Source organism: Bos indicus x Bos taurus, chromosome X, assembly GCF_003369695.1.
Source record: "Bos indicus x Bos taurus breed Angus x Brahman F1 hybrid chromosome X, Bos_hybrid_MaternalHap_v2.0, whole genome shotgun sequence".
In the NCBI taxonomy this organism is placed as follows: Eukaryota; Metazoa; Chordata; class Mammalia; order Artiodactyla; family Bovidae; genus Bos; species Bos indicus x Bos taurus.
Window position 1 is genome coordinate 64,545,223 of NC_040105.1, and position 15,399 is coordinate 64,560,621.

The 15,399-nt window shown below is 40.3% G+C and overlaps 1 long non-coding RNA gene across 1 annotated transcript; it reads right to left on the minus strand.

Moving 5' to 3' along the window:
• Positions 1-351: 351 nt before the first annotated feature.
• LOC113887436 lies at positions 352-10,931 on the minus strand. The gene is made up of 3 exons (XR_003509741.1): positions 10,814-10,931; positions 7,820-8,027; positions 352-391 (listed from the first exon to the last, which is right to left on the minus strand). It is a non-coding gene; the product is annotated as an uncharacterized LOC113887436 (long non-coding RNA).
• Between the last annotated feature and the right edge of the window lie 4,468 nt (positions 10,932-15,399).

A 15,399-nucleotide genomic window follows, 5' to 3' on the forward strand; every position in this document is an offset into this window, starting at 1 on the left:
TTTCCCCATCTCAGTCAGTTCAGTTCAGTAGCTCAGTTGTGTCCGACTCTTTGCGACCCCATGAATTGCAGCACGCCAGGCCTCCCTGTCCATCACCAACTCCCGGAGTTCACCCAAACTCATGTGCATCGAGTTGGTGATGCCATCCAGCCATCTCGTCCTCTGTCGTCCCCTTCTCCTCCTGCCCCTAATCCCTCCCAGCATCAGAGTCTTTTCCAATGAGTCAACTCTTCGCATGAGGTGGCCGAAGTACTGGTGTTTCAGCTTTAGCATCATTCCTTCCAAAGAACATCCAGGACTGATCTCCTTTAGGATGGACTGGTTGGATCTCCTTGCAGTCCAAGGGACTCTCAAGAGTCTTCTCCAACACCACAGTTCAAAAGCATCAATTCTTCGGTGCTCACCCTTCTTCACTGTCCAACTCTCACATCCATACATAACCATTGGAAAAACCATAGCCTTGACTAGATGGAGCTTTGTTGGCAAAGTAATGTCTCTGTTTTTGAATATGCTATCTAGGTTGGTCATAACTTTCCTTCCAAGGAGTGTCTTTTAATTTCATGGCTGCAATCACCATCTGCAGTGATTTTGGAGCCCACTGTTTCCACTGTTTCCCCATCTATTTCCCATGAAGTGATGGGACCAGATGCCATGATCTTCATTTTCTGAATGTTGAGCTTTAAGCCAACTTTTTCACTCTCCACTTTCACTTTCATCAAGAGGCTTTTTAGTTCCTCTTCACTTTCTGCCATAAGGGTGGTGTCATCTGCATATCCGAGGTTATTGATATTTCTCCCGGCAATCGATTCCAGCTTGTGCTTCTTCCAGCCCAGCGTTACTCATGATGTACTCTGCATATAAGTTAAATAAACAGGGTGACAATATACAGCCTTGACGTACTCCTTTTCCTATTTGGAGCCAGTTTGTTGTTCCATGTCCAGTTCTAACTGTTGCTTCCTGACCTACATATAGGTTTCTCAAGAGGCAGGTCAGGTGGCCTGGTATTCCCATCTCTTTCAGGATTTTCCACAGTTTATTGAGCCACACAATCAAAGGCTTTGGCATAGTCAATAAAGAAGAAGTAGATGTTTTTCTGGAACTCTCTTGCTTTTTCTATGACCCAACAGATGTTGGCAATCTGATCTCTGGTTCCTCTGCTTTTTCTAAAACCAGCTTGAACATCTGGAAGTTCACGGTTCACATACTGCTGAAGCCTGGCTTGGAGAATTTTGAGCATTACTTTACTAGCGAGTGAGATGAGTGCAATTGTGCGGTAGTTTGAGCATTCTTTAGCATTGCCTTTCTTTGGGATTGGAATGAAAACTGACCTTTTCCAGTCCTGTGGCTACTGCTGAGTTTTCCAAATTTGCTGGCATATTGAGTGCAGCACTTTCATAGCATCATCTTTCAGGATTTGAAATAGCTCAACTGGAATTCCATCACCTCTACTAGCTTTGTTCGTAGTAATGCTTTCTAAGGCCCACTTGACTTCACATTCCAGGATGTCTGGCTCTAGGTGAGTGATCACACCATTGTGATTATCTTGGTCATAATGATCTTTTTTGTACAGTTCTTCTGTGTATTCTTGTCACCTCTTCTTGACATGATGGGACAAATGCCATGATCTTAGGTTTTTGAATGGTGAGTTTTAAGCCAACTTTTTCACTCTCCTCTTTCACTTTCATCAAGAGGCTCTTTAGTTCCTCTTTGCTTTCTGCCATAAGGGTGGTGCCACCTGCATATCTGAGGTTATTGATATTTCTCCCAGCAATCTTTATTCCAGCTTTTGCTTCATCCAGCCTGGCATTGTGCATGATGTACTCTGCATATAAGGTAAATAAGCAGGGTGACAATATACAGCCTTGAGACATTCCTTTCCCAATTTGGAACCAGTACGTTGTTCCATGCCCGGTTCTAACTGTTGCTTCTTAAGCTGCATACAGGTTTCTCAGGAGGCAGGTAATGTGTTCTAGTGTTCCCATCTCTTTAAGAATTTTCCACAGTTGGTTGTGATCCACACAGTCAAAGGCTTTAGCATAGTCAATGAAGAAGAAGTAGATGTTTTTCTAAAACTCTCTTGCTTTTTTGATGATCCAGCAGATGTTGGCAATTTGATCTCTGGTTCCTCTGCCTTTCAAATCCAGCTTGAATATCTGGAAGTTCACGGTTCACATATTGTTGTAGCCTGGCTTAGAGAATTTTGAACATTACTTTGCTAGCATGTGAAATGAATGCAATTGTGTGGTAGTTTGAACACTCTTTCGCATTGCCCTTCCTTGGGGTTGGAATGAAAACTGACTTTTTCCAATCCTATGACCACTGCTGAGTTTTCCAAATTTGCTGGCATATTGAGTGCACACTTTAGCAGCAGCATCTTTTAGGATTGAAATAGCTCAACTGGAATCCATCACATCTGCTGGCTTTGTTTGTAGTGATGCTTCCTAAGGCCCACTTGACTTTGCACTCCAAGATGTCTGGCTCTAGGTGAGTGATCACACCATCATGGTTATCTGAGTCATGAAGATCTATTTTGTACAGTTCTTCTGTGTATTCTTGCCATCTCTTCTTAACATCTTCTGTCAGGCCCATACCGTTTCTGTCCTTTATTGCGCCCATCTTTGCATGAAATGTTCCCATCTCTAATTTTCTGGAAGAGATCTCTAGTCTTCCCCATTCTATTGTTTTCCTCTATTTCTTTGCATTGATCACTTAGGAAGACTTTCTTCTCTCTCCTTGCTATTCTTTGGAACTCTGCATTCAAATGGGTACATCTGCTTCTCTTCTTTTCTCAGCTATTAAGGCCTCCTAAGACAACCATTTTATCTTTTTGCATTTCTTTTTCTTGGGGATGCTTTTGATCACAGCCTCCTGTACCAGGTTATGAGCCTCCATCCATAGTTATTCAGGCACTCTATCAGACCTAACTCCTTGAATCTATTTGTCACTTCCACTGTATAATCATAAGGGATTTGATTTTATTTTAAAAACAAACAATTTTAACTATAAATATTTGCAATATTTGGTATATAACTATATTCAAGTTAAAATTTAACTGGACATTTTGTTTTTGTTTGGTTGGTTTTTGTCTTATTATTTTTCAAAATCTGGCAACTTTACCGCCAAGGGATTCTGATCTATAGATTCTGATCTAAAATTTGAAAACAATGGAGGGAAAGGTAAGAACCTGGGCCTTGGGTTCAGGTAGATCTGACTCCACCATTTTGTTAATACTTGGATGGAATCTCACAAATATGACTGGTATCTCCATGTGACAAAGGAAAACATCGGGGAGAGAGCCAACAAGCCTCAGGGACTAGAGTAGAGTTTAATAGCAGAGAGGGCCTGGATTTTATCAGAAAGTTCAAAAACATCCTGAGTTGCCCAAGGGGTACCGTTCTTACACAAAACATAACTTCAGTCTAAATGGGAGAAAGGGCTGGGGGATCCAAGGAAGGGAAAAAAACAAATATACAACAGAGAGGAAGGAGAATAAAGGGCACAGAAAAGGGCTAAGACTTAGAACCAGCCATGTCACCTTGTATTCATAGCATGTTCTCTACCACTGACTTTGTAGGGAGAAAAGACTGGGGAAGAGTTACTCTCTTTGGGTATAAAGAGGCTCCTGGGCAGCACCTGCTGTGTTCTGTGAACCTCTATAGCAGTGATTCTCAATCAGGGGTGATTTTAACCCTTAGCAATGTCCGGAGACATTTTCAATTGTCACCATGTGGTAGGCCTGAAGGGTATGCTACAGCCGTCTAGTGGGCAGAGGTCAGAGATACTAGTAAACATATCATTCATGAGACAGCCCCCCACAACAAAGAATTACCCAGCTGCAAGTATCAAATTTCAAGGCTGGAAAACCCTGTTCTAAAGCAAGTCAGTGTGGAGAAAGCACTACCCTCTTTGCCATAGCCTCACCCCTTATCCCAAACCTGCGTTTACACTGCACTAAAGACATTTTATACATGCACATGCCCATAGGTCTAAATTTGAGCAGGCTACTAAATTCTCTAAGCCTTTGTATCCTAATCTATACAGTGTGGGTAAAATTATTTACCTCATAGGGTTATTGCAGGGATTAAATAAGGTATTTTAATATTCTAGATTCAAACATTTATTGAGCACTGACACTGTGTGCTGGGTGTTGAGGGTACAGACACAGTCCTTACTGTTAATGACTTAAGTCTAGTGAGTTTTAAGTCCCAGAGTACATTGTTAAACATAGGCTAATTTCCTTCACACTAAGCCCCTACCCATGTCCTTCTCTTTCATTATTAGACAGGCGTCTAATCCTCTCTCTTCCTTGCCAAAGAACTAGAAAGAAGAGCAGAATTAATACCTATTAGGAAGAGGAGCTATATCACCACTTTGTGCTATTTTGTTGACGCTTCTCATCACTATACTGAGGACAGCATTCAAGCAAATGTATTGTTCTTAATATCAAGAGATTCAGTTAACTATTTAAGACTAACACCTGTTCTGTTCTCAGACTTGACTATTACCTTTGAACATGGTCAGGAAATTTAAAAAAGCAAGTTCACTCTCTTTCTGACCCTGACCTGCATGGCTTCTACATCCTGCTCTGACAGGGCTTCAGTAAGCCAGGTAAGGTTATTGGAATATTAGAAAATGTATGTGCTCTCTCAGCATTCCCACTTATTCATTAAATGGAATGAGAGAAAGGGAGGACTCAAGTGTCATATCCAGGTTTGGGGGTTGAGAAACTGATAGTGGTGCCATTTACTGAGATTGGAAAGTTTGGGGAAGCAAGTTTTGAAGGGAAATCAGGAGTGCCACTTTAGACATTTTAGAAAATCTCTGTTCCTCTTGCCTCTAACCTTTCCTTCTCCCAGCCTGTACAAATGATCAAGTCTCTTTTTTCTTAAAACAAATGAAGCCCTCCACAAACCTTATAATCCCTCTAACTATTGCCTTCTCTCCTTCCTTTTAGGTTTGAACTTCTTTAAAGGATCATCTACTTCTCACTATGTCTACTTCCTACCTTTGATAGGGATCTTCTCAACCCCCTGTAATCTGGCTTCGGGCCATCACCATATTATTGGAACTACATTCACTAAGGTGGTAAATAATGCCCTATTTGCCACATGTAATGGATATTTTTCAGTCCTAACCTCACTGAACCTCTCTGTAGCCTTTGACATGGCAGATCATATCTTCTTTGAATATCTCTCCTCCCTTGTCTTCCTTGGCATCAGCCTCTCCTGCTTCTCTTTCTCCTTACATTCTTCCTGACTCTTCCTCTATCTGCTGCTTAAATGTTGAATTTGCAGGGGTTTTGCTCAGCTTTTTTCCCTCACTTTACACTGTTTTCAAGGATGATCCTATCATTTAGATCCAATTTAGATGATTCTGGCTGTCATCTATAAACTGTCAACTCCCAATTTGCTATTTACCAACTCTAATTCTCTTTGGAACTAGAGGCCCATATTTTGAGTTGCCTACTAGACAGGTCATCTAGATGCTCCTAGATGACAAACTCAACACATTCAGAATTCAGTTTTAAACAAGGCAATTTACAGAAGAAATTCAAGTTGTCAAAAACAAATGAGAAGATGCCCAATCTCGCCTAGAAATCAGGAAAATGCAAATTAAAGCAATAAATGCAATATATCTCACCAAGCCTGGCAAAAAATTAATGATACTGATAACATCCAACACTGGCAATGATTAGGGAAAACAGGGACTCTCATACACCTCTGTGGAGAAGGAAATGGCAACCCATTCCAGTATTCTTGCCTAGAGAATCCTGTGGACAGAGGAGCCTGGTGGGCTGCTGTCCATAGCGTCACCCAGAGTTGGACATGACTGAAGCAACTTAGCATGCATGCATGCTTTGGAGAAGGAAATGGCAACCCACTCCAGTGTTCTTGCCTGGAGAATCCCAGGGATGGGGGAACCTGGTGGGCTGCCGTCTATGGGGTTGCACAGAGTTGGACACGACTGAAACGACTTAGCAGCAGCAGCAGCAGCAGCAGCATACACCTCTGATAGAAGAAAGACTTATTATAACCTTTCTGGAAAGTAACCTGGCAATATCTATTAAAATATAAAATACATGCATGTCCTTTATATGCCAAAGAAATTGCTACACAGGTCCATAGGGTACATATACGAGTATGCTCATCACATTGTTGTTTGTGTTACCAGGAAGTTGGAGATAATCTGCTTGCTCATCACTGGAGAAACTGATAGTAGACATATACCTCGGAGTACTATATCCAAGTCAGAGGGAATACCTTAGATGTATGTATGCAGTAAACAGGAATGACTTTTTTTTTCTTTTTTTAAATTTTATTGGAGTTACAATGTTGTGTTAATTTCAGGTGCACAGTAAAGTGCTTCAGTTACACATATTCATACTTTCATTCTTCTTAGACTGTTTTCTCATATAGCTTATCACAGAATATTGAGTAGATTTCCCTGTGCTATATAGAAAGTCCTTGTTCGTTATCTGTCTTATATATAGTAGTGTGAGTGTGTTCACCCCAAGCTTCTTATTAAAATGGCTTCTACAACAGAGTGCTGAGTGAAAAAAAACTGAATGTTTAACATAATATGATTTATATAAATATAAATAATACACATATAAAATAACAAATTGCATTTTACATTCAAACAAAAGGATATACATTAAGGAATGGTTGCATGTGGGGTGAAGAGGGCATGAGAGTGGGGAATGGGGCTAAAAGAAAATATATAAACAAATAAAGGAGGAATCTTGCATGGGTCAATGAAGACAATATGCCATAAATTGAGGAATATGATTCACTCAGCCCACAGCACTGAGAACCTCTCCTTAGTTAATAACACATTCTCTTTGACCCTATAGTCTAATGCTATTTTTGCCACTAATGATAATGTTACAATAAATATTCTTTATATATTTTTGTATTAGTGATTCTATGTCTGTAGCATATATTTTAATTGTGATATCTTCAAATATAGAATACAATGCAGTTATTAGAAAGCATGAATTACAAAGAAATCCATGCTAAGACACATTATAATTGAACTTCTGAAACTGAAAGACAAGAAATCGTGAAGTCAGCCAAAGAAAAAGATGCACTACTTAAAAGGGAACATCAGCTTGGATGATGACAGATTCCTCACCTGAAACCATGCAGGTCAGAAGATAGTGGCACAAAATTTTTCAAGCACAGTAAAAGAATAACTGTCAGATTAGGGCAATACATAAGATGAGCCTAGAACATCTTATAGAGCCAGAAAGTAAGAAAGTGCTGAGAAAAGTGCAAAGGAAAAAAATAAAAAACCACAGTGATGGGAGTATGTCAAAGGGACAGAGGAGCCAAATGAAAGAGCTCCCGATGGTCAAAGCCAGAATGATTTGAGCAATATAATAAAATAGTATTGGGTTATAACCCAAAGTATAAAATAAATATCCATGAGTATATACTTATACTCATATAATGATTGATTTGATGGATAAATACATACACACAAGCATATTAATACATTTATTCATAATGCCACATATATGTATATACATATATACATGCATATATGGAGGAAAAAAGACAAATCTCCCATGCAAAACTCTAAATAATTTATTTTGATAGTTTGCTCCCAAGGAGATAGTAGAGCAAAACTCTACTCAAGTTTGGGTATACACAGTGACTTCTAAGAGTACAACACAGGAAGGGGGATAGAATAGTAACTTTACTTTGAGGAAACCTGACAAACACCACCTAGCCAAGTGTTCAATGTGAACATCTAAAGTGAGAAATCATTTGATAGTGTGTACACTTGATACGATGCAGTGAAAATGGTACTTTACCTCTGTGGTCTTCCTTCCCAAAACCTATAACTCCAGTTTTATCACGCATTGGATAAATTCTAGTAAAGGATATTCTATAAAACAGCTGTCCAGTGCTCCTCAAATCCATCAAGGTCATCAAAAGGAATACAAATCTGAGAAACTGTCACAGCCAAGAGGAGCCTAAGAAGACATGATGACTAGATGTAATGTGGTATCTTGGGTGGTTCTGAAACAGATAAAGAACATCAGGTTAAAACAAAGGAAATTTGGATAAAGTATAGACTTTAATAATAATGTATTGATATTACTTCATTAACTGTAACAAATGTACCATACAAATATACTAATGTAAGATGTTAACAATAGGGAAAACAGTGTGGGGTATATGGAAACTGTACTATCTTTTCAATTTTTCTGTAAACCTAAAACTGTTCTAAAAAATAAAGATTAGTCAAAAATAAACAACTGTTGGACTTCCCAGAGTTGTTAGGAATCCACCTGCCAATGCAGGGGACGCCAGTTTGATCACTGGTCTGGGAAGATTTCACATGCCTCAGAGCAACTAAGCCCATGCACCACAACTACTGAGCCTGTGCTGTAGAGCTTGCGAGCTGCAACTACTGAAGCCCATGTTCCTACAGCCCATGCTCCACAATGGGAGAGTAGAGGGGGCTATTCAGCTCCTGCCCTCTGCAACTAGAGAAAGCTTGCATGTAGCAACGAAGGCCCAGCATAGCCAAAAATAAATAAAGCAGTGTGTACATGTCAAAAAATTTTAAAAAATAACTAACAGTCAACAACAAATTCTGTATCTGTCAAAACTATCCTTCATTCAAAGGAAAACTGAGAGAATGTGTTGCTAGCAAACCTGCCCTTAAAGAACAGCTAAAGGAAGTTCTCTAAATGGAAAGAAAATGATAAAAGGAGGTCTGGAAATTTAGAAAGGAAAGTATATCAGAATGGGTGAAAATGGGGGAATACTATCTTTTTCATGAGTTTCTTAAGTCATATTTGATGGTTAAAGCTAAAATTATAACACTATCTAATGTGGTGGCTCAATACATGTAGAAGAAATACTTAAGACAATTATACATTTTTAATGTGGGTATCATAAAGCAATCTAAATGAAAATAAGGTCTCTCTACTGTAGTTGAAATAGTAAAATACTAATAAGAGTAGACTATTATAAGTCACTGTTCATGGGGTTCTCAAACTTGTTTAAAACTCAACATTCAAAAAACTAAGATCATGGCATCCAATCCCATCACTTCATGGAAAATAGATGGGTAAACAATGGAAACAGTGACAGACTTTATTTTCTCGGGCTCCAAAATCACTGCAGATGGTGACTGCAGCCATGAAATTAAAACATGTTTGCTCCTTGGAAGAAAAGCTATGTCCAATCTAGACAGCATATTAAAAAACAGAAACATTACTTTGCTAACAAAGGTCTGTACGGTCAAAGCTATGGTTTTTCTAGTAGTCATGTATGGATCTGAGAGTTGGACCATAAAGAAAGCTGAGCACTGAAGAATTGATGGTTTTGAACTGTGGTGTTGGAGAAGACTCTTGAGAGTCCCTTGGACTGCAAGGAGATCCAACCAGTCAATACTAAAGGAAATCAATCCTGAATATTCACTGGAAGGACTGATGTTGAAGCTGAAGCTCCAATACTTTGGCCACCTGATGTGAAGAACTGACTCATTTGAAAAGACCCTGATGCTGGGAAAGATTGAAGGCAGGAAGAGAAGCGGACACGACAGAGGATGAGATGGTTGGATGACATCAACAACTCAATGGGCATGAGTTTGAGCAAGCTCTGGGAGTTGGTGATTGACAGGGAAGCCTGGAGTGCTGCAGTCCATGGGGTCACAAAGAGTCAGACACAACTGAGCAACTGAACTGAACTGATTATAAGTTACATGTTTATATTGTAACACTTATAACAACAACTAAGAAAACTAAATAGAGCAGTGTGCTCAAAAATACTATAAATAAATCAAGATAGAATCCTTAAAAATGTTCAAGCAAGCACAGGAAAGCAAAAGAAGAGAAAGAAGAACAGAGGAAACAAACAGAAAATAATGAAATGGGAGACTCAAGTCTTAACATATCAATAATTACTATTTTTTATCACTAATTACTGTTATAGATTGAATTGTATCCCATAGCAAGATATATTGAAGTCCTAATACCAGTACCTGTGAATGTGGCCTTATCTGGAAACAGGGTTGTCTTAGTTCTGGCTTCTATGACAAAGTACTGTAGCGGGGGTAGTTTACGAACAACAGAAATTTGTTTCTCACAGTTCTAGTGGCTGGAAGTTAGATATCAGGGTGCCAGCATGCTTGGTAGGCAAGTTCTTTACCCACCCAGGGAAGAACCTGTGTCTCCTGCATTGGTAGGCGAGTTCTTTACCACTGCACCACCTAGGAAGCCCAGTATAATACAACTGGTGTCCTAATGGGAAAAAGGGAAGCTCCCCGCGTTGAGGATGGTTAAGAATCCAATATGGAATAAATTGGGGGAAATAGATAGGGCTCAGTGAGGTGCCCTGTACCGCCTCAAAGGTATAACTCCCCTAGCTCCCCCCAAGCTCTGATTGGTCTGGCGGTGGGGGGTGGAGAGGTCCAGGATTGAGCCCCCCTCCAACAGCTGGCCCTCTCCTTCTCCCAGCAGTCCCCGCCTCTCAGCCACGTGGTAGTTTTTCCACCCAAATCGTTTCCATCTCCCCTCAACTGACTCCCAAGTCCCCTGAGTCCCTGCTGGCCTCCATCCTCTCGCCTCACGGGTGCTCAGTCTCCGCTCCCCCAACCAGATTGTATATGCAACCCTGCTCTTGCACTCCAGTCGCTCCAGTTGCTACCATTCTCCGCCTCCAACTAAATCAGGTGATCTCTGAAGATGTAAATAAGCGGGGAGGGTAGCAGACAGGAAGATGAAGGGAGAAAAGCTGCCCACCATCACGGGACAGGAATGTAGGTGAATAGGCAAATGATAGAAGAATCACACCTGGGTGAGGACAGCTATATTGTGCACGAAGAGGCTGTAGTTATGACCTGAGGTGACTTCAGCTGGGCGGGTTGGTTCCCACAAGAAGGAAAGCGGAATCTGTAATGTTGTGCGCGCGCATGCGCGCGCATGAGTGTGTGTGCGCATGCGTGCGTGCGTGCGGGCGTGTGCGTGTGCGTGTGCGCGTGCGTGTGCGTGTGCGTGTGCGTATCGCTCAGTCGTGATGGCAACGGACGAATCAGCTTTCTCATAAAAGACGGAAAGAGAAAAAGTGAAGGACAGAAAGACAAACTGGTGGTATTGGAACACTTTTAAGAAATGACTCGGTCTACACCAGAGTCTTCCCTGGTGGCTCAGATGGTAAAGCATCTGCCTACAATGCGGGAGACCCAGGTTCGATCCCTGGGTTGGGAAGATCCTCTGGAGAAGGAAATGGCAACCCCCTCCAGTACTCTTGCCTGGAAAATCCCATGGACGGAGGAGCGTTGTAGGCTACAGTCCATGGGGTCGCAAAGAATCAGAGACGACTGAGCGACTTCACTTTCACTTTCACATCAAAGTCAACCCAACCTTTCATCATTGGAAGGTTGACAACAGTTAGTTTTGACTTAATTTCCAAAGCCTTGAGTGAGGAAACCAAAGACCTTATAAAAAGCTCAACATCATCTTTCACTGTCCATTATGAAACTGGAGCTTTGCGATGACAACGTTTTATTAATACAACTGCTAATTCGTCTCAGAAGGAACAACTTGTTCAGAGGATCTCCTCCCTCATATCCTGTTAGCACCAGAGGACTTACAGCCTGGGTCACCTCCCGGACCCATACCTCACAGACCGTTATCATATCAAACAGCTGATGGCAAGGCCCCACTGGCAGGTGAGGAGACCGTGCGCATCAATCCAGGGAGAAGATCTGGGACAAGCACTAAGAGGATTACCAGTGTGTGCAAGGGACAAATACCTGGACCACTTGGAGGATGCAGACCCCGACCAGTGTTTCGCCAAGGGCAAGGTCTCTAAGCATGACTACAGTTACCCCATGTGGACTCCTTAGACTTTGGCATCAGTGTGGGACCAGTGAGATTAAGACACAGTCATCTCAGAGCAAGTCCCAGCAGTGGAAGGAGAGTATCATGCACATACAACAGAATGCATTCAACTGTGAGTAAAACGGAAGGGGCTGCTGTCAGGACTCAGTGAGAACTTGGCTCCAAGCAGTGAGCTGTGTGTGGGGAGGACAGCATGCTCTATTGCTGTGTGTGGGACCAATGAAGACTATACAGACCTGTCTTGTGCAATGAGAAGTTTTGCTTCCAATGGATGGCTCTAACAGAGTTCTGTTTCTTGGCCCTCTGTTCTTACTGTCACCTCCCACTTTGGGCCTGCTACCACTGAGGAATGATGTGCAGGTGCTATGGAAGGAACCACAAAGCGGCTGTGTGACACAGTTTCAGAGAGAGAGGGGGAAGGAGGGAGGGAGAGGGAGGAAGAATATGATTTCATTTTTATTTTAAAAAATTGTATCTGTGTGTATAAATACATACACATGATGAAGGTGTGAAAGGCTGCACAAATTGGTACCCTCAATGTTACAAGGGGAGGGGAAGGGAATATGAAAGGGGAGATTTTTTTAATTTTAAAAATTAATTTATTTTAATTGGAAGCTAATTACTTTACAAGATTGTGGTGGTTCTTGCCATACATCGACATGAATCAGCCACGGGTGATTCATCCCATCCCCATCCCATCCCTCTGGGTTGTCCCAGAGCAGTGGCTTTAAGTGCCCTGCCTCATACATTGAACTTTCCCTGGTCATCTGTTTTACATATGGTAATATACATGTTTCAATGCTACTCTCTCATATCATCCCACCCGCGCCTTCTCCCACAGAGTCCAAAAGTCTGTTCTCTACATCTGTGTCTCCCCTGCTGTCCTGCATATAGGGTCATTGTTACCATTGAAAGGGGAGATTTTACCTCTATCTTCTTCTTTTTTTATGAATAAATAAGTAAATAATATTAAAAATGAATAAATAAAATCCATTTGTTGCTGCACATGGGCTTTCTCTAGTTGCGGAATAGAGGGCTACCCTCTGGTTGCAGTGCATGGGCTTCTCATTGCAGTAGCCTCTTTTGTTTGCAGAGCAGGGGATCTAGAGCATGCAGGCTTCAGTAGTTGCAGCATGTAGGCTCAGTAGTTGTGGCTCACAGGCTCTAGAGCACAGACTCAAAAGTTTTGGTGCACGGGCTTAGGTACCTCAGGTCGTGTGGAATCTTTGCAGAGCAGGAATGAAACCTGTGTCCCCTGCATTAACAGGTAGATTGATTCTTAACCACTGGGTCACCAAGGAAGTCCTTTATCTTCTTGCATTTATTATTTCACTTCCTACAATGAGAACAAACATATTTGTAACTTAAAAGAAAATGTCAATTAAATAAATTTTTGAGAGAAATTTTTTCCCCTCAAACCTAATTTTACTCTTGTTCTCTGCTCTGGTGGACTGATATCATCATTCACTTCCAAGACAAGAGACCTACAAGTAATTCAAGATCCTTCCTTCTCTGTAATCTTCCACCCTTCCACTTAGTCACTAAATCCAAATTTTGGCTCATAAATATCCCGACCTTCTTCTAATTAATAAGTCCTGTCTATTCTAGTTCCTAAATATCTTTTAAATCCCTTCCCCTCTTTACCATCCCTGCGAATAAGGCTTGTGTTTTGTTTTTTTTTAATTCAGGACTTCATCATCTGTCAATAATCACATATTTTATTCACCCATCCATTCTCTCTCATATAACACTCTCAGAACTATCTTTCTAAACAATTATAGTGTACCACTGCTGGAAAACAAATGAAAACATTTTTAAGAGGCATATTTTTATTTTAATATTCATAGGAAATATATTAAACTCATAATTTCAAAAATATTATTGACTAAATTTAAAAAATTAAAATGGTAAAGGTAGAATATGAATAAGTGAAGTTGGAAAACATTGGCTTATAAGGATAAAGCCCAAACTCCATGAATCTTTATGACCTAGTCCCATCCTACCTTTCCAATTTTGTCATCATAAAAGTACCATTTCAATTAGGGAAAACTTTCTGATGGCCCCAAATATGCTTTCTTCTTTCATCCCTCTCTGCCCTTCCTCATGATATTCTTACTCATTCTACTTAGTAATCTCCTCCTTTTCTTTGAATATTCAGCTCAAATATTTCTTCTGTGAGGATCTTTTTCGGGGGGTATGTGAATGTTTACAGAAGCTTTATTCATAATTACTAGAAGCAACCAAGATGTAATCCAGTAAGTGACTAGATAAACAGACTATGGTATATCCAAACAATGGGATACTACTGAAAGATAAAAGGGAATGAACTACCAACCCATGCAAAAACATGGATGAATCATAAACATATATGATTTATATGTGAAACAAGTCAGTATGAAAGATGACATACTGTATGATTCCATTTATATGACATTCTAAAAGAGGCAAAACTAAAATGACAGTAAAAACATCACTGGTTTCCAGGTATTTGGAGAAGAGGAGGAAGTTGAAGGACAGGGGAATATTTTAGGACAGTGAACTTTTTCTCTATGATACTGTAATGGTGGATGCTTCATATTTTTTTCCAAACCCATAGAACTTTAGAGCACAAAGTAAAATATGAAAAAAACTTAATATATTTAACTAAAACAAAAAAATCACTTAGGAGATCAAGCGATACAAAGGTCAGAATGCACAACATGAAAAAAGAATTTGCAATTTGGGTTACAAACGTACAAAAGAACGTTTCTGAAGTGGGTGCAAACCTAAGTAACTTTGTAAATGAGTGATGTTTAAGAGTATAGGCAAAAGGGACTGTACATAAGCATTCTATTCTAGTTGACAAAATTTTTTCCCCTAAGGGTACAGGCTAATAATTCTGAAACCACTATACGTGTATACTGGAATTGAACAATTAAGTATCTGATGGTGGACTGTAGGAGCCAGGTTTCTTAGTGTTGAAGTGGGAGGATATAGATAAGCAAAGGGAAGAAGGTAAAATGACCCACAGGGTAATAGATATGAATTGGAAATATTAGTATGAATTCATTTTTACCTTAATACAGATACATATATAAATATATATGTTATTAAATTAATTAAATAAGGAGGCCATTACACTGATGTGGCTCTAATGCCATGGTGGCCTATGTAGGCAAGCCAGAATCTAAGCTTCAAGGTTTCAAAATCACAATAATAAGGACAGCCAATCACAAACAGCCAATTAGGCTTTAAGTAATAGGCTTCAGCAGTACGTGAACCAAGAACTTCCAGATGTAAAACCTGTGTTTAGAAAAGACAGAGAAACCAGAGATCAAATTGCCAACAATGGCTGGATCATAGAGAAAACAAGGAAATACCAGAAAAACACCTACTTGTTTCATTGACTATGCTAAAGCCTTTGACTGTGTAGATCACAAAAACTGTGGAAAATTCTTCAAGAGATGGGAATACCAGACCACAAATATTTTCACCACCTTACCTGCCTCCTGAGAAACCTGTATGCAGATCAAGAAGCAATAGTTAGAACTGGACAT